At 42.6% G+C, this 20692-nt stretch overlaps 1 protein-coding gene across 1 annotated transcript in view; it reads left to right on the top strand.

Annotated features, from left to right (window-relative positions):
• TAFA1 (TAFA chemokine like family member 1) overlaps positions 1–20692 on the top strand; it is a 335805-nt gene that overhangs the window by 30521 nt on the left and 284592 nt on the right. The gene's annotated exons all lie outside the window — the stretch shown is intronic.

Here is a 20692-nt window from a genome sequence, read left to right as displayed (position 1 = left end):
TATGTTGGACGGGTGTCTGTGAATCTGACACAAAAGCTATCACTTAGGTAAGATAAGGAGCTGCTTTGCAATGACCTGGATTCAATGGCGTTGCATCTAACCCAGTTCTAAAACGTGCAAATGAACATTAGCTGTTTATTTTCCCTCAAAGATAATCCCTATCTGTCAAGTGGACATTTAATGAGCGTCACATTCTGACTGCCCTCCTCCCTCCTCGCCTGCACAGTGTCAGCCAAAACCGATACACCCAATGCATCTTTCCAGGTAGTAGGTTTCGGCATCAACAAAGCTGAAAATGCTGCCTGGTATCATCTTGGATTTGCACTTATTGCCTGCCATATGGATGTGCTAGGACAGGAAGGAACCACTCTGGAAATAAAGTGGTAGCATCTGAAACTGTGAGAGGAGTAAGATCATTGCACAAAAAGTAAAAGCAGCCACATTAGCCCATAAGAAAAATGCCCCAATCCACATTAGGGTAATACCTTTATTAGTCCAACGGAAATGCCACAAAACAGTGTGCAAGCTTTCAGGTTCTGCAGAACTCTTCATCAGCCTAGATCAGGGGTGGGGGATCTCTGGCCTAATCAGGCCAGTAGTCCTGGCCTCTTCTTTTGGCCTTCAAGACCATCTTGGCTAAGCTGTGCCCACCAGCCTCAAACCTGTTGTCAGGTGTGCTATGCTTTGCAAGTCCCAACAATCAGCTGATTGTCAGATCAGGCTAAAATGGGTCACCTGATATTATTGTGATTCCAGGTCATTGGCGGCTGGGTGACCCTGCCAACCAATAAAGAATTGTGACCAGTTTCTCACTCCTGGGCTAGATGGTAAACAAAGCAGGTGGTGGCAGAAGGAAGGAAGGAAGGAAGGAAGGAAGGAAGGAAGGAAGGAAGGAAGGAAGGAAGGGGAAAACATTGTCAGATGGTAAAGCTGTGTGTTTGCACTATGTAAGAGTCTCAAGAGGGAACATGGGAGGACATAGCAGGTCACACAAATGGAGAATCGGGTTGCCCCAGTGTCTTCTGGGAAGGAGAAACATACTATGGTTGATTCCCCATCTCTGGAAATGCAAAGCTCAGCTGTTACCCAAGTCTGCCTCCACCCCTAAGTGAAATACACGAGTTTCTTGCATTATGTAGAAATGCTCTATGCTTCCAGACATCAGTGATGGTAAAGAGAGGGGGAAAAAGACACAAAAACTTGCTGTTTGATTTGCCCTGCAGATGAGGGTTCTTCTTGTAAATTCCTTGTTTTACCATGCATTAGCATTGCCGAACACAAATAAAGATTAAGCGAATAGTCCTCCACTTTTTAGTAAGGTACTTATAATCACAAGAAATTGTGTTTAAGCATATGAAAGATGGCAGGATTATAGGTAGCATTCTGTTTGCTGCTTCCATTTTATAAACATTCTCCTAATTGAATGATTTGATCCTATATTTTAACTGCGAGTGCTGAACTGGAATCACAGCAATTTATCAAAGCAAAGTAGAGAAAATAAGACCCATTCCAAAAATATTATACAGCTTCATCGTGCTACTTTATGGTGAAAATAGTTAATTCCAATGGATGTGAAACTCCTGCTGTAAACAAAAATGATGCTTAGCCAGCAGACTGGATTTATTGGGAGCCATATCTGCTGTATGCATATTCATTAAAGGCCAAATTCTTTGTTAATTTACAGTCTCTGCAATCCTATTAAATAAAGGGGAGGAGCGGGGTGCAAAAATGATGCTACACTATAGTTTCCTCGGCTGTAAGATTCCAATTTTAAACATCTGCTGAAAATGTGCCATATTTCTGGAGCGCAAGAAAACCTGCTAACTTTCTGAATGTTTTGATTTTGAAAATTTCTATTGCTATTTGTTAATCTTAATAGATCAGACACTGCATGCGGATTAACAATGTGTGGGGATTTTGATTTCTAATAGATAACAAAACCAAGGCTGAAATCCTAACTATATATCTACACAGATGTTAGTCACAGCCACTCCTCCAACGTGGTAATAATAATAATAATAATAATAATAATAATAATAATAATAATAATAATATCTTTATTGTCATTGCCCCCTCTCGGGGACAACGAAATTACTTGGCTGCTCCATCCACCCAGGTAGGGCACTCCACTCAAAATCAGAACAACTATAAAAACACTAATTAAAACAATACAGTATGATACAGCAAAGAAGATTAGATGACTTTCAAAGTCCAGGTTTCCCATTCAGGGCCGAGATCGCTCTGGAGAAGAAGCTGTTCTTGAGACGGCTCGTTCTTGTCTTCATCATCCTGTATCTCCGTCCCGATGGCAGGAGCTCGAAGAGACAGTGACCAGGATGCGATGGATCTTTTACTATGTCCAGTGCCTTCCTATGGCACCTTGTGGCATAAATCTGCTCTAAGGTGGAGAGTGGGCAGCCAACAATGCTCTCTGCTGCCTTAACAACTCTGCACAACCCCATCCTGTCCTGGGTAGTACAGTTTGGAGATTTCCAGTTGTTCGCAGCTGAATTTTAATAGCAAGAATTTTTGTTTTGTTTTTAATGTTCCTAACCAACACTTTATCAGAAATTTTGCCAATAGGGCTGCGATAATATATATACTGCAAATTCCTTTATATTGTGAAAGATTCAAAAAGTTTCCCCTGAAAATAAGTGAACGTTAAGAAATATCAGTGGTCATGGACATTTCCAAAGTTTTGTGATTGTAGCCAGAAACATTCCCCATTCTTCACAGAGGAATCAACAATACAAGGAAGCAAGGTAGCAAAGTTACTATGTGGTTGTTCTTGTCAGCTATGGAGAACTTTTTTTATCTCTCTCTCTCTTTCTTGGATGGAATCTAACTGGTGTGCTTGTACCCATAGAAGTGCTTTTGTTAGGCAGGGATAGTCCATGTGGTGTCTATTAGATGTTGCTGGACTCCAAATCCTATCAGCTGTAACCAGCATGGCCAATTATCAGGGGTGATAGGAATTGTAGTCTAACGATAGTTGGAGGGCACCATGCAAGTAAGACTTGAGTTAACAGACGGTGAGGGCAGCTGATATTTACTGATTCCTGTTCTCCTCATACAATGCCATTGCCCACTCAAACACCAGCTTTAAGGCATTGGGGCTATCCAGAACAAGATGTAGATTGTCAGGGGGGGCAGATTGAATGTGAACATGGTGAAAACAACACCCCTCTTTCTTATGTTGGTGGATGGCTCAACTGGATACAGGTGTATTTCCATGGTCACAATGGCCACAGTTGGTCTGGGCTAAAAAGTGGGATTGCCACAAGGAGTTTGGTAATTGCAGTTAAGCCAGAGGAGGCATTGTAACAGGTAGGGGACTAAATGCAAGGGGAGCCATAATTTTCAGGTGTCTTGGTGACCAGAGGTCAGAGGTTAGGAGAATGGGGAGATAAAGGATGCTACTAACCCCACCTCTCATTCTGAGGTCATAGCTTGCTTGGGTTTTAGGATGGTGGCCTCTGTAGGGGATCCACATGGCCTCTTTCCATTGTGCTCTCATGTATGATGGGGGTGTACCACAAGGTGGGAAGGCACATGCCTTACTTTCAAGAGAAGATGTATTCAGGTTGCTGATTTCACCAGCGAATCAAGAGATGTTTATGATGAGAATCCACATCTCCTTATTCTTTCTACAACATTTCATTTCATCAGATGCTTTGGACTTCAATAAATGAGTTCTGCTATCTTCGTCAAGAGATAATGGTCTATATCCTGAATATGTCAAATATTAGCTACATTTGTAAAAGAGATGTAACATGTCTGACATTTGTTCTTTTGATGTGATTTTCTGTTTGTTGTCTCACTTATCTGCATTATTAAATTGGTATGGTTGGGGAAAGATTATGACTTTTATTTCTCTGGTTTGGTTTCATTTCACGTCACAAATACATCAATTACATTTTATTTGCTAGCATTCAAAGTGGTTTGATATGAAAGCAGAAAGTGTATGGTAACTTGTTGTGGTGGGAAAGTTCTTGAAACAGGTAGGGTGATGTCAATAAGCACCTGCGTCTGCATCTGTTTGCATGTGTTCTGTTCACACGAGAACCAGGGTCTTTTGTTTGAACTAACCATAGTTTACACCTCAGCTGCCTTGAGTTCAGACACAGCAGGGAACCATGACTAATTTAAACAAAGGAGCAAAAAATTCTGGTCTTATCATTGCCATGCCAGCAGGAGAGAGGGGAGATACGAGCATGAGAGACCAAGCACCTTGCAGGCCCATTTGTAACATGCTGAGCCAGTCTTCTGTAACCTGGTGCCCCAAATGCTTTGGACTACATTTCCCACCATCCCTGACCATTGAGCAAGTGGGCTGGGGCTGATGGGAATTGTAGTTCAAGAACATCTGAAAGGCTGTGATGAACCATAGTTGCACATTACATCCCCAAAGGTCCAGCTATGTTGTTCATTATATTTGGTTCTTCTATACCGATTCCAGTAATGTAAGATGGATAAAACGATGTGAGTTTTCTCCTTTTTTTAAACAGACCTCTGGAAGTATTGGAGGAGGCCAACTTTGGGGTCATTCAGAACTGTTTTTTCAGACAGAATAGAGAGTCAGTAGGGAAGTCTTTCTCTGGGTTCTATCTATTTGTAGGATGATCTTTTTGTAAACTACGGTACATTAAATATCACTGGAAGGCAGAAAGGCAGAATCAGATTTTTTAAAGAACAAACACAATACATAAATCTGAGTCAGTGTAGGTTTCCCTTGCTGCATATTACTACTTGCGTTGGTGTTTTATAAAGTATTTTTGCTCTACTAGCATAGCTCAATGTTGGGAGTTCAGATGCTATATCTAGACTTAAATGATTGCTATGGGCGCAGAGCAAGGGTAACCAACATGGTGCCCTCCAGATACTGTTGCACTAATGGATCATTGCTGTCCATTCAGCATGCTAGCTGGGGATGATAGGAATTGTAGTCCGACTACACCTTCTGGGCACCTTCTGGCCCAGAGCGAGATACTCCACAGCGACATTGTTCCCCAAATGTGACCATAAGATCCTTTGATGTTCTTCATTTTGGTTTTCCTCTGAAGTGTGGCTGGATTTCTTGGGGGAAAGTATATGGCTCATTTATTTTTACAGGTATTTGGTAGCTAAATTGGGGAGTTCAATTATTGGGTCATTAACTTGACTTATTTTGTGTATTTGCAGTCAATGCTTGGCTGCTATAGAACCGACTTTGAGGACAATTTGTTTTCCACACTAGGATCAATGGTTTCTAGTTATGATGGCTATATACAAACTCCAGGATCAGAGGTGACCTGCCTCAGAATACGTGTGACTGATGAACAACAGTGAGGTTTAGGAACACACTAGCATAAGAAGTTGCCTTATACTGGGTGAGACCATTGCTCTGTCAAGTTCAGAATTGCCTACACTGACTAGCAGTGCCTGTCCAGGGTTTCAAATGGGACATTCTCAACTAAGTCAAAGAATCTTCTGCACACAAAGCAGATGCTCTACCACTGAGCATCTTCATAATAATAATAACAACAATTTCCCCAGTTTCCCCAGCCACTCTGGGTGGCTTCCAGAAAAATAAAAATAAAATGTCAGACATTAGGAACTTCAGATATTTTCTAAGAGTTGTGTAATTTTTTATCTGATGGGAGGGTGTTCCACAGGGAGGGCACCACTGCTGAGAAGGCCCTCTGTCTGGTTCCCTGTAACTTTACTTCTTGCAATGATGGAACCACCAGAAGACCCTCGGAAGTGGACCTCAGTGTCTGGGCTGAATGATGGAGGTGGAGACGCTCCTTCACGTATATTGGGCCGAGGCTGTTTAGGGCTTTAAAGGTCAGCACCAACACTTTGAATTGTGCTCGGAAAACATAGAATCATAGAGTTGGAAGAGACCACAAGGGCCATCGAGTCCAACCCCCTGCCAAGCAGGAAACACCATCAGAGTACTCCTGACATATGGTCGTCAAGCCTCTGCTTAAAGACCTCCAAAGAAGGAGACTCCACCACACTCCTTGGCAGCAAATTCCACTGTCGAACAGCTCTCACTGTCAGGAAGTTCTTCCTAATGTTTAGGTGGAATCTTTTTTCTTGTAGTTTGGAACCATTGCTCCGTGTCCGCTTCTCTGGAGCAGCAGAAAACAACCTTTCTCCCTCCTCTATGTGACATCCTTTTATATATTTGAACATGGCTATCATATCACCCCTTAACCTCCTCTTCTCCAGGCTAAACATGCCCAGCTCCCTTAGCCGTTCCTCATAAGGCATCGTTTCCAGGCCTTTGACCATTTTGGTTGCCCTCCTCTGGACACGTTCCAGTTTGTCAGTGTCCTTCTTGAACTGTGGTGCCCAGAACTGGACACAGTACTCCAGGTGAGGTCTGACCAGAGCAGAATACAGTGGCACTATTACTTCCCTTGATCTAGATGCTATACTCCTATTGATGCAGCCCAGAATTGCATTTCATTTGTTACTGCCATGCCCTATTTGTGGTCTTCCCAGAGGGATCTCATTGGATGCTGTAGGAAACAGGGCGATGGATTATATAAGCTTTTGGTCTGATGCTGCAGAGCTCCTTTGATGTTCACATGAACCAAAGAACTAACTGGCTACCTAAGGGGGTTGGGCTTTTGTTTCTTGGATAGTAATACTCCATGCTGCATGGCAAACTGCTTTTGAAACAAGAAGGCTTTTGAAAGGAGCTTGTGACAAGATGGAGGGTCGTGCTGTATGCCACTAAGAGAACCTTTGTTATTGGGCAGCGCAAAAGGACTGGGCAGCACATAAGAAGAGCCCTGCAGGATCAGTCCAAAGTCCCATCTAGTCCATCACTATGTTCTCATCTTGACCAGACAGGTGCCTGTGGGAAGCTCACAAGAAGAACCTGAGGCAACAGCACTCTTCCCACTTGCAATTTCCTGGAACAGGTGTTCAGAGGTATTCTGTCAGGGAGTAGGTCTTGTGAAGTACAGAAGCCACCAGAAGCATTCTGGTACATTCTAGTGTTTTAAAAGGTTCTCAAGTCTTCTCGAAGGCAGAGAGAGCACAGCTGTTGTTTTCCTACTGCAAACTTCAAGGACATTCGCTCTGGAGACAGACCACATCAACTGTCTACCAGGAAGCTCACACACTCTTTCTCCTTCTACTGTTCTATCTTACTGGACTGTTCTTGCTTTCATTTTTGCATTAGATTTGTGCGGTGTAATTTTTACTGCTGGAAACTGGATTTGCTCTTAATGAGCTAAGTTTTGACTTGCTAGGGTGCTAGCTATGAACTGTGTGCTTCATACCTTTGTAAATTTCTACTAAAGACATTTCATGCTGCCTGTGTGTTTTTGGAATCCATGCGCTAGCTTAAGTTCCACTACTCTGCTGATTAAACAATGAGACGGGGGTGTACTGGGTCCTGGGGCAACTGGTTCTCATCACATTCTGCCTCCAGCAGTAATGATAATTGCTTTCAGAGCCCAGCCCCCCCCCCTAAAATAACTGTAAAAATACAGACTGGCCTCTTCCTGCTACTACACACCACCAATATGAAACAATTGGTTAAAGTTTCTCTGCTTAGTTTCTGGATCCCTTTTCCCCAGCATCTCTTTTCTTTGTAGATTCTGCTAATTAATTAATTACTTATCTGCAGGTCCTTTACTCTTTTCTCTTTTTTTGTTTAAAAGTAACTGGTGCATGCAGCTGATGGGGTACTTCATTAAAAAACAATTCCCTAGAGAAACTGAAGTCATTTATGTACAACTTATCTCAACCTATAATCAGTCAAATTAATACCAATTATAATTTCTCAGACTCCCATGTAATGTTCACTTTGTGAAGGAGAAGTCCTGAATTTTTAATTTTTAAAAAATTAAATGCTGCAAAATAGCACACTCATCTTGTCTTTTTTGACTGCTGAAAACTGATATCTCACATCGTGTCTACAGAAAACAAATTTCAGCTCACTCCTTTTATCACTCCGATGGACTTGAAACTCTCACATTGTTTGTGTTTGATTGCTTATAACCAAATACACAACCCCACAGGAGGGCTTCAGCTTTCTTAGTGCAAGCCCTAGTTTGTGCCACTGCAACTAAAGTTGTGAACAGGAAGGAGAGAGCACAGTTCATTGGATACAGGCAGGCGAGAACAGCCCACCACAATCACCCAAAAGTGTATTGTGCGAACTGGCTCCCAGTATGTTTCTGAGCACAATTCAAAGTGTTGGTGCTGATCTTTAAAGCCCTAAGTGGCCTCAGCCCAGTATACCTGAAGGAGCATCTCCACCCACATTGTTCAACCCGTACACTGACTGCCTCCTCCTCTCAGAGGCGTCTTTACCCGGGGGTGCAAGAGGTGCAGTGCACCCGGGCACCGAATTCTGGGGCGCTCCAAATGTTTACCTACTGCATACTGGTCCCTCTCAATCAGCGGCAGTGAAAAGCAATGGAGCAAAAGTCCCTGCCTTCTACGCCGCTCTGTTACTCTGTAGCATCAAACAAAAGCAGTTTTCCCCGCTGCGTCATTGTTACAGGTGATCAACAACTTTGAGTTTGCCCCCCGCTGGCAGTGGTACCCTCCTTATGGAATGCCCTCCCATCAAATGTTAAGGAAATGATCAGCTGTCTGGCTTTTAGAAAACATCTGAAGGCAGCCCTGTATGTTTTTATATGTACTGTAAACCTCCCAGAGTGGCTGGGGAAACGCAGCCAGATGGGCAGGGTAAAAATAATAAAATTGTTGTTGTTGTTGTTGTTTGAGGATGGCTGTTGAGCTGGTTACTGTAATATAGTAATCACCAAGTGGTATTCCTAACTGTTTAAATTGGAGCTGAATCTGTGCTGAGTGTGATCTAGGGCAGGAATGGACACCTTCAAGCCCAGATTGCAACCAGATTGCAGAGCAGGTCACACAAACTTCTGCCAGTGTGGTGTAGTGGTTAAGAGCGGTAGGCTTGTAATCTGGTGAACCGGGTTCGATTCCCTGTTCCTCCACATGCAGCTGCTGGGTGACCTTGGGCCAGGCACACTTCTCTGAAGTCTCTCAGCCCCACTCACCTCACAGAGTGTTTGTTGTGGGGGAGGAAGGGAAAGGAGAATGTTAGCCACTTTGAGACTCCTTCGGGTAGTGATAAAGCAGGATATCAAATCCAAACTCTTCTTCTGCCATCCAATTCTGCACCACCACTCCTCACCTCTTCTAGCATTCATTGCATGAGAGAGGCAATACACTCAGGGCTAGATGTTTGGGCGTTCATTTCATATGCTCAAAACCCATGGTGGGGGAGTGCTCTGATGGTGTTTCCTGCTTGGCAGGGGGTTGGACTCGATGGCCCTTGTGGTCTCTTCCAACTCTATGATTCTACCATATTTTGCAGTCATGCTCATTGGGCCCAATTGAGGCCAGCCACCAGCAGTTAATGGTGCTGGCAGCATCATGTACATCTGATGCATCATGCCCAATGGATGAGGCAACACGGGAACAAGTTGGCATCTCAAGCAGACCCACAGTTCGAAAGCATAAGTCAAACACTCACCGTCAATACCTACGCTATAGGAATACTGAATCGAAGGCCACATTCAAGCATTAGTGTATGAATTGTGTGGGTGTTTAATCCCAAAGATAAGTATTGTTAATGTGGTTCCTGGTGTTTATTAACCTGTAGCAACTGTCAGTTTCAAACAGGAGAAGAAGAAGAAAGCTGTGACAAATGGAAATTATTTCCAAAGTTCAGCTGCTGCTAAATGAGATGTTAGACTCCTATGCTTTGGAAATGCTTAACATAAATTATGACCTAATTAACATTTGCATGGCAATCTAGACTTCCTACAGCTTATTCTGCTAATTAACGCATGACAAATGATCAAGCATTAATATTTCATTGCAACATAGCTTGTCCGAGGATTCCTGTTCACGCAGCAGACAACACTCCTACTGCCTTATATTTTTACATCTGGAAAGTGTTTCGTTATGATTGGGGACATTATGTGGGTTTTTTTTAGTCATTAAAAGTATTTCCAATTATATAATAATAATAAAAAAAATAGACATTAATGGGCAGAAAGACTGCAGGCAGTTTGGAATGGCTTTTCTCTCCACTCTCCCGCTTTCTCCCTTGCAGGTCTCTTTAATAATAAATTAATAAATGTCATGAAATGATCTCTTAAGGTAATTAGAATCTGGATTCATGGGCATCATTCAGAGTAATGGCTCACCAACCTCTGAACAGTAGGAAGCGGCACAGTTGCCGTCAGTAACAAACATGGATTGCTGTTTGCATTTTGACCCTTCTTCTTATCTGTGCTGAGCCTGTTTTGGCCCACTTATCTGGTTTAAAGTGTTCCTAAGCAGCTCAGTATTTTAACATCTCTTAAGTGAGTTACACAAATATAACATAGGCAATAAAACAGTATCAAAAAAATGATAAAGCAGCATTAGAAAAACAAATTTAAAAACAGGAACATGTAAAAACAGGAATTCAGAAATAACTGAAGTTCTTCAAATGCACTTAAATACCCATCTGTTGCACCATCGCCTGTAGATAATTAACAATGAAATAATCACTTGAGGTAGACCATGCAACAATGATAGGAGAAGTTCACAATACTATGACTGATAAGGCACAAAAGGCAGCCACAGCAGCTGTGCAAAAAGGGAAATATGTTCCTTTCCAATGAGTATGGACTCAGGCAATGTGCTTGTTACCCAAAGCAGGAAGTGAGGGGATTGAATAAATAGATGAGGCACAATAATTAAGTGAAAGGTCTCCTGATTCCCAGGATTAGAAAGATCTATGTTGTTAATAACCTGACTTGAACTGCCTAAAGTTCTCTTCTCCATCTTGCGGTCCTGATAATAGAGGGAGGAATTTTTTTTGGGGGGGGGGCACGTTTCTTCTCAACCCAATGGCACGTCCACAGTGATGTTCCTTCTTTTTAAGTATTCAGGCATCCCCAAACTCAGCCCTCCAGCTGTTTTGGACTACAATTCCCATCATCCCTGACCACTGGTCCTGTTAGCTAGGGATTATGGGAGTTGTAGTCCCAAAACAGCTGGAGGGCCGAGTTTGGGGATGCCTGATCTATGTGAAGCCAGTGGGTGAGGTCATTTGGGGACTTTGCTAAGGTGCTATTCGTATGTTAACGGTGCTCTGCTATATTTCTTCATGCCATTCAGGTCAGATGCAACTGTGAAGGGAGTACCTGGGTGCTAGATGAGGGCACAACCCCCCCCCCCCCAAAAAAAGCAGCCATCCTGAAAATCCTGACAAGATGGAGAAACTTTTTTTTATATATAAATATTTATTAAAGTTTTTAAATATCAATGCACAAATAATAAACAATCTTACTTCTGTCACAAACATAATTTCATCAATTATTTGGACTCCCTCACGTCTCCCGCTCCCATTTACATCGTTAAAAGTTTTCTCCAGACAAATTATCAACTTGTTTGCAATCTCATGTCCACTCATTCAGATATAATCTAGCACTTCTTCCAAAAAGATTTATATTTTCTTTAGTCTCACTTATCATCAAATTTAAATCTAATTTAGTGGTGGCCAATTTTTTATAATCTAGCATCCTTCTTAACATTCAGCCAAATTACAATGTTTTTGTAAATACATCTTGAATTTCTTCCAGTCTTCCTCCATCTTCTCTTCTCCCAGATCACGGATTCTGCCAGTCATCTCGGCCAGTTGCATATAGTCCATCAGCTGCATCTGCCACTCTTCCAGTGTGGGTAGATCTTGAGTTTTCCAATTTTTTGCGATGAGTATCCTTGCTGCCGTTGTTGCATACATAAAGAATGTTCGGTCCTTCTTTAACACCTTCTGGTCGACAATACCCAGAAGGAACAAGATGGAGACAAGATGGAGAAACTAAGGAATTACCATTCATCCTGTTTTGGATAGGGTCACACTTCCTCTCAGAGACCAGGTTTGCAATTTTGGGGTGCTTGCCATTTCAACTATGTTCCTAATGGCCCAGGTGGCCTAAGTGACGTCAAGTGACTTTCACCAGCTTCATCTGATTTACCGATTTCCTGTACGGGTATAATTTAGCCTTGGTGACCCATGTTCTAGTTAGGTTTCCATTTGAATTAAACTTGGGTCCGCCCTTAAGGATGACTTGGAAACTTCAATTAGAGGAGAATATGGATCCCCCCCGCCCCTGGAAATGCCCAAAAATAATGAAATAAGTCAAATCAAATCATTTGTCTTATTCCAGGACAACTGTTGAGCAAGTGCAATGTCCTTTAAAGGAATGAAATTAATTGCTTTCCAAAATCTAAAATGTGATGATATGTGGACTGTATGTGTTCACACACACAAATACCGCCCCCTCCCCAGAGATATGAGTCATATTGGTCTATTAATGGTGCCAATAAGAACACACTTCAGTAGTTTAGATCTATCATGCAGAGTTCTTTATACTGGGTCTTATTCAGCTGTAGCTCTATTTCTTACTGATTCATCCTAACAACCAGTGACTAGAACAAGCAAACATTTGGTTGGTTTGATATAGTTTGCTAGGCTAGGAAGGAGGTAATCATCATTCGTTCCTTGCTCTCTCGTATGTTTGGGGCAGGTGCTCTGTTGCAGGTGACCACTTAAGAATTGTCAAAAAAAAGGAAATATGCCAGCAAAAAAAGAGACAAAAGAGCCTACAGATTTGCATAAAACTTGCACATGCTAATTTAAATGTGTCTATGTAAATTTATAGGGCAGGGTTCAGCTAGGCAGCAGAACCCCTTGTGCGAAATTTAAAATCAGCATTACAGGGGGAAATAAACCTTTGCTCCAGGGTTTGGGTTGTTTTTTAAACACTAAAATGAGTGTATAAAAATATTCTTTGGTAAAAATCCCCCAATCCCCCCCCCATTCTTTAAATCAGCTTTAAATCAGCCCTGATGCGCTCCAATCGTTTTAGACTACAAATTCCATCAGCCCCAGCCAGCATTGATACATTTTGTTCTGACCTTTTTTTTTACACAGGACTTCTTGTCAAGCTTGCACATGCTTCTTTCTTAAGAGCTAGGCTTTAAGTCTACCAACTGGTATAAGGGGAAAAACTCTATTTGTAAATAAATAGGAAGTCATTAACCATGACACCTGAGAAACACTGGATCACTGACCTGAACAAAGGCATACACTTGCAATTTCGCTGTCTGAATGTAATTAAATGCTGCTAGGGTTTCCCACAACAAAACAGTTAAATTGTCAGTGTCACCCACCAGGTTTTTTTGGGGGGGGGGCTGGGAAGGAGAGACACCTCCAGTTATTGAGGGCATTGTTCATTTCCTACTTCCAGATAAGAAATCTGTCCAGCAGACATCTGTCAGTAACTGTCAAGCAAATTGGAGATGTGCCTGGACTTCTGAGATGCAAAAATGTCTAATGCTTTGATAACAACCCCCTCCCCCGCAGCCCGGCCCACTCTGGATAAATGCATTTTCTGTTAACCTCTTAGTTGTTTCCTGTCATCACAGCCAGTTGTCAAGTGGCCACTTAAACCAGGAAGAGCACAGACAGTTGTCAAGCGGCAGAAATGCAAGGGTTCGCCAAAACTTTCATTTTGCAGACTTAGCTCTGCTGGAGGTTGGTTATCAGGAGAAACGAAATTGGGGTGCCTCTGGAAACTTCTGGTGTTGTGTGGGAGGAATTCAAGCAGATACAAGGAAATGTAAAGGTAAAGGTAAAGGGACCCCTGACCATTAGGTCCAGTCATGGCCGACTCTGGGGTTGCGGTGCTTATCTCGCTTTATTGGCCGAGGGAGCCGGCGTACAGCTTCTGGGTCATGTGGCCAGCATGACTAATCCACTTCTGGCGAACCAGAGCAGTGCACGGAAATGCTGTTTACCTTCCCGCCAGAGCGGTACCTATTTATCTACTTGCACTTTGACGTGCTTTCGAACTGCTAGGTTGGCAGGAACAGGGACTGAGCAACGGGAGCTTACCCCATCGCAGGGATTCAAACCACCGACCTTCTGATTGGCAAGTCCTAGGCTCTGTGGTTTAACCCACAGCGCCACCCGCGTCCCAACTGGGAAATGTAGGTTTGCACAATTAAAGATGGGAGCCAATGTGGTGTAGTGGTTAGAGTGTTGGACTAGGACCTGGGAGACCCAGGTTCAAGTAACCACTTGGCCATGAGGCTCACTGGGTGATGTTGGGCCAGTCACTGCTTCTTGGCCTAACCTACCTTACAGGGTTGTTGTAGAGATTAAATGAGGAGGGGGAGAACCAAGTTCCGCCACCTTGAACTCGAAAAAGCTGGGATATAAATGCAATTCACTCATTCATACACTGTCATCCAAGTGCAGCAAACCTGCTTTTAAAAAATGGATGTAACTTTCACAGAGAGGGAAGTGATGAGGAATGCATTGAAAGGTGTGGAATGAACCAATGATTCATGGGAAGACACTCCATAAGCAAATCAGGATGAATTTGTTCATTTTTGTATAGCTTTCCTGCTGACGAATCAGAACAAATGCTGAATAAAGACCAGATAAAATCTGACCTCTATGTGAGCTTTGTGTGAGCAAAGCAGGATGAACGCTCAGTAAACAGGTCATCCGAAGTTAGTTTCTAAGAGTTACAACAGGACTCATCAACATGTTTGCTTGTTCAAAACAATGGAAAAAAAAGTAAAGTGTGGTTTTTCTTCTTCCGAAAAATGGGAAGGATTTCTCTTATTGAGAAAAGGAAATGCTTTGCATGGGCTAGATCCCAGGCTCAGGCCCTGGAAGCCAAATAGAGCCTGAACTGAGATACCAAAGGGTGGGAAAGAGTATTAGCCAGGTGTGAGGGGTCTTTGGCTCTCCGGGTGTGGTTGGTCTTCAGCTCCCGTCTGCCTCAGCCAGCAGGACCAAGCATCTGACATGATGGGAGTTACAGTCCAGCATTTTCCCCATCTTTGTGACTAATAATACTAGATTCAGGGCTTGTTTTTCAGCCGGAACTCACTGGAACTCAGTTCCGGCATCTCTCTGATGGGTGCCACTGCCATTCTAAGAGATGTTCATGGTGAGTTTTGGTACCTCTTTTTCTAGAAAAAATAGCACTGACTAGATCAATGATCTAACTAAGTATAAGTCGACTTCGTAAGCTATGAACCCAAAGCCACAAAGCTTAGCATAGACAATTTGATCTTAGTTGTCTTTTGTAACAAAATCAGAGGATGCATAACGGGTGGACACTGTTTTAGGATGTTCATGTTCATTCCCATAGAAAATATATTCCCAAAGAAAATATATATTGGATCTCAGTTCGCCTTGTAGCATGACCTCCTTATTTATATTCTTGTAGAGTACAAAGGGTGCTGGAGTAGGTAATACAATGTCATTTACCCAGATCAATGTAAAAACCTAGTTATTAAATACTTGTGGCAGGGAGTAATTCTGTTAATGTTTCAAAGGAAGCACTGGACTCTTCAGTCTCCCATCCTTTTCAACAGCAAGAAATCCTTAAATCACAAAGGACAGGCCCTCTGTGTGGTTTTACAGCATCCACAACCCCCTGTTGTTCTGAAAGTCGGTGTGACTTTGTCTTTCACTTGAGTGAAAATGACTTTCACTTGAGTTCCACAAGTGAAAAGATGTTGCCTAGCTATGAAGAAAGGAAACTGCTATCCAAGTATGGAAGGGCATCGGATCCAAGTCTTCTTCTTCCTTCAGTTCATGCATATCATAAGAACCTAAGAAGAGCTGGCTGGATCAGGCCGATGGCCCAGCTAGTCCAGCATCCTGGATTTGCATTTGATATCCCGCTTTATCACTACCCAAAGGAGTCTCAAAGTGGCTAACGTTCTCCTTTCCCTTCCTCCCCCACAACAAACACTCTGTGAGGTGAGTGGGGCTGAGAGACTTCAAAGAAGTGTGACCGGCCCAAGGTCACCCAGCAGCTGAATGTGGAGGAGCGGGGAATCAAACCTGGTTCGCCAGATTACGAGACTACCACTCTTAACCACTACATCACAATTGGCTCCTGTTCCCACCGTGGCCTGTGGGAAACCCACAAGCAAGATTCAAGCACAAGAGCACTCTGCCCTCCTAGTAGCCATTGGGGCTGGATATACCATTATTCCCCTCTCCCCTCCCCCATAAAATATTGCTCTTGTAGATTTACTGTAGATTTTCACATGACGAAGCAGCAGCAGCAGCAGCAGCGGGAATAGTGTATATGTGACAAAATGCTGACTTGTGGGAGAACAAATTTGTGAGAGGGATACCTTTGATCAAACTATTTATGCAAGTAAGGGAGTGCACAGAGTTACAGAATTCATCTGCTAGCAAAGATCAGCCTGTGATTTATTCCATAGCATTAAAAAAAAAAAAAAAAAACCAACTGAAGCTGTCACAGTATTTGCTCAGCTAGCATGATACAGAGAAGGACAAACACTGTGATCCTTGACATATTGTTTTCATAAGAAATGAGCATGCAGGATAGAAACAATATCCATCCTTTCTAATCAGCAATAGGGAGGCCTAAATTCAAAAGATTTGAACGCTGTCCTGCTTGTAAAGTTGATGAGACGAGACTGTTATCACTAACATCCTGAATGAAAGGGCTCTTTTCAACAAGATCCCCCCACAAATCCCAAAGCTGCAATTACATTCTAGGAGATGGAAGCCTTGGATGTTTTCACACACTTTAGAGTCTGGCATTTGTGGCTTTTAGAACAGCATGAAATATTTATGTGTTGTTCAAATGGCATTGCTTAGTTACTATTGGATACCTACTGTGGTACAAGGCTTGAATATAGAATTACGCTGAGTCTGATTTGCAGAATGCATCATCTCTTTCTGCACATCTTCAAGAGACGTGCCCAACAGTCAGAGGCAAGTCTCAATCTCGGGGTTGTGGGTTTGATGCCCCACGTTGGGCAAAAGATTCCTGCATCGCAGGTGGCTAGACTAGATGACTCTTCCGTCCCTTCCAACTCTACAATTCTATGATTTCATTCTGCCAGTGCTGTGGACCAAAAATCAAATCCAGGTTGATGACCACCTATAATATCAACAGTTGAGCAATACCATTATCAGGACTAACTGAAATGTCACTAAATTGTGGCAAGCTTTCAGATTCTCTGGAATTCTTCATCAGACAAAATGTTACACAGAGAAGGGGGTGGGAAATTTGAGGGGGGGGGGCTAATCTGGGGTATGGTAATCTTAGGAATGGATCCCAACAAAAACAACAGGTTCTCATCTCACTTAATCCATCTCCTTGACTAACAACAACAACAACAACTTTATTTTTTTTTATATGCCACCCATCAAACTGGGTTGCTTCCAACAAATTAAACACATTAAGCACAGTAAAACATCAAACATTTAAAATTTCCCTGTACAGGGCTGCCTTCAGAGGTCTTCTAATAGTCAGATAGTTGTTTATTTCCTTGACATCTGACGGGAGGGTGTTTCACAAGGTGGACACCACTACTGAAATGGCCCTCTGCCTGGTTCCTTGTAACTTCACTTCTCACGGTGATGGTTGTTTAACAGCTGCTGTGGTCCATGGTGGACACATGCCACTGAACCACCCTGAGTACATGTCTACTCAGAAGTTAGTCCTGCTGCTTTCAATGAGTTGCACCCACTTATGTGCTGCTCAGAGAAGACCCTTTGAAACTGATGAACCTAAGTCATGCCCATTAACTTCAACAAATCTTTTATGATATGGACTAGCACTGGATACAATCCAATGAGATTTACTCCAAAAGAAGGGAATATAGAACTATAGCCCATGTTTTTATGGTGATGTCATTTTCGGATTCCATATTGTAGCCTCATATTGGGACCTCAGAGGATTATTGTTTCCTGGCAGCCAAACATCACATAGAACATTCAGGTCTGCTGTTGTTGTTATTTTATTTTCAATTTTTACTCACCCTTTACCCCCAAATCCCAGAAGTTCTGACTTTCTGTATGGCACCTTAGAATATTGCATGTGCAGGTCCTCAATGATTATGACTCCTTGGTGGCCCTGTTGTGGTGAGTTAGAGATGGAGGTATAGGTCAAATAGTGCAGAATCACATTTCATACAATGTGAGATGGACTTATAAAAGGGGCACGGCAGCAAACATAGAACAGAAGGTCCTTCTGTGACCCTTTCTAACTGAAATATACTCGGAGTCGAGTGTGGTTTTCATACTCTTTATTCAGCTTGTAGTAGAGAGGAATGAAAGTTTTTCCCAAATATCTGCTTTATATACATTATTTACACAATGGGCAGCACGTGATTGGCTATTTCTGGGATTCTCCTGTAGGCCAATCAGGTTGCGGATTCACTTCCATCTGGAACTGGATTGGGTGGCTCATGCAGCCAATCATACTGTTGCATTGTTCTAGGACCAATCAGACTGCTGCATTCTGAATCCTATTGTTCTAGGACCAATCAGAGTGCTGCCCTTTGGATCCTATTCAACTCAGTACATAACACTAACCATTGTAGCATTGGTGTTGCAATAGTGCTGCTGGATGATGCCAGTTCTGCATTAGGAAGCTCTGTATTACGCCTAGAATTTCATTTCCCCAGAGTGCCTCCTTCCGGAAACTTAATGAGTAAGAGAATCTTGCACGTTCAATCTTCTTCTTCTTCTTTTTCTGTACGGCAAACTCAGAGAATCTCCAGAGATTCCAAATGTCTTTAGTAAGTGACATCATCAGTGCTTTCCACTGATAGTTGAAGGATCTCCAAACCAAGGATCTAGAAGAGAGATGGGCTTGGAATCCAGGTTTTGCTTACCATTGCAATGTATACAATTTCTGCTAAATAAATAAAAAAACTTCCATCATCTCTGAGCATTTGCTATGCTGGGTGGAGCTGCTGAAGTTTTGAGTCCAGCAATAGCTGGAGGACCCCAGGGGCTTCATTGCTCATATATTCGCTGATTTTCTAAATTATTTTATTTAAAACTTCTCAACTGCTCTTCATTGCATAGCCATTGACTGAAGTTAAGTTTGCACAGGATTTTCACAAGTTTACAGATTTATTTATTTATATCCTCATGAAAATTCATTGGCTCTTCCTCCCCCCCCCCAACACAACCATTTCTGCAATGCAATTTCGCCTAACATACATATTTTCTTGCAAGCACATTTCCTTAACACGATGAATTTTTCTATGCTGCTTTCACTAATATATCCATTGCTATGCACATGTTACCCTGGTCTGTGCATTTTCTTAACCTGTTATTTTTCTGGAGAACTGCATGGCAAAATTCAGTAAAGTGCAAATTTCAAAGGATGGCTGTGTTTTAGTCTTGGGAGGTGCTAATTAGGTGAAATTGCCTTTAAATACACACTGTGAGAAATCTCCATTCTTGTCCACCACTGAGCTACAGCCCTTCACCTAAACTGTTGCCATTTCCCAAAGGCAAAGGAGTGAAATCTCCCCCATTTTCATAATAGTAAATTAATATTGCCACAGTGTCATCACATATGTGATGCCCTTTGAACATTGCAAAGCCCTGTATGAATGATGATGATGATGATGATGATGATGATTAATGGGGAACTTATCAATTCCTCTTGCCTAGTGTCTGGGCAGTCGAATGCAGCCTAGCCTTAAATAAACAGCCCAAACGATTTCACCTTCAGTGCTAAGATAATAGCTTTTCTCACTGTGGTGTTTGCTTTCTGTTTTGTATTTTTAGTGGAGCATTGGTGTAGAAATCCATCTGAATGTTACTCAGTGGCATTCCTGCAGTGCTTTTGTTTCTGTGTGCTCTTCTGGAATTTTGTAAGATCAAATAAGCCCATTCTTCCTATATGGTTGGGTAGAAGCATCAGTATTATTAACAGGAAGTTGGTTTGCTCATCCAAGGGTGAAGAGACCCTTAATAATGATAAATGGGTGATAATGTCAGGTTTTAATGTTTTGCATACTAACTCAAGAGTTGCATAAAAAGCTTCCCCCTGCTTGTTAAACTGTGGTTATTTTTATTCCTTGGGTGCTTGAAATGTACAGAGTGTCACGTCTGCTCTTTCAGAACCCCCGTTCAAAGTCATTATTTTGGAGCGTGAAAAGTAAAGGCCATTAGTGTGCATTTCTGCAAGTTATTGTGTGTATTAAGAAATTGACTCGATGGCTGTTGCAGTTTGATTGTAGTTCTGGACTGAAGTCACACCTGCCCCATGTGCTGGGAGCTGTTATTTCACAGGAGGGGAGAATCACAGAATTGTAAAGTTAGAAGGGACCCAAAGGGTTGCCTAGTTCAACCCCCAGCAATTTGGGGAATCACAGGTGAAGAATCCCTGACAGAAAGCCACCCAATATCTGCTAAAAAACCTCAAATGAAGGAGAGTTTACCCCCTTTTGCAGTATTCCATTCCACTGTTGGAAGAGCTATTCCTCATGTTTAGCTGGAATCTCTTTTAATGTCACTTGAATCCATTGCTTCAGGTCCTACCTTCTGGAGCAGCAGAAGACAAGCTCACTCCATCTTCCATGTGGCAACCCTTGAGATTGTGATGGCCTGGGATTCGGACTCGGAGGCTGAACCTGAGGAATCCCAGCCTGCACAGGATTCCTTGCCTACAGAAACAGCTGAGCTGGGGTTGGGGCATGAGCCTGAAGGGTCCTCACCTGTGTTGGATCCTCAGGTGCAGGCACCAGCTGAGTCTGCTCTGGCTCCTGAGGTGGTGGAGGACACATTACCTGCAGGTGCTCCACTCTCAGCCCCGTCAGAGGAAGCTGAGGTTGCCTC

Source organism: Podarcis erhardii (genome assembly GCF_964252035.2).
Source record: "Podarcis erhardii genome assembly, chromosome: 2".
NCBI lineage: Eukaryota > Metazoa > Chordata > Lepidosauria > Squamata > Lacertidae > Podarcis > Podarcis erhardii.
The sequence above is the reverse complement of the archived record's forward strand: the minus strand, read 5'-3'. Positions and strand labels throughout refer to the sequence as shown.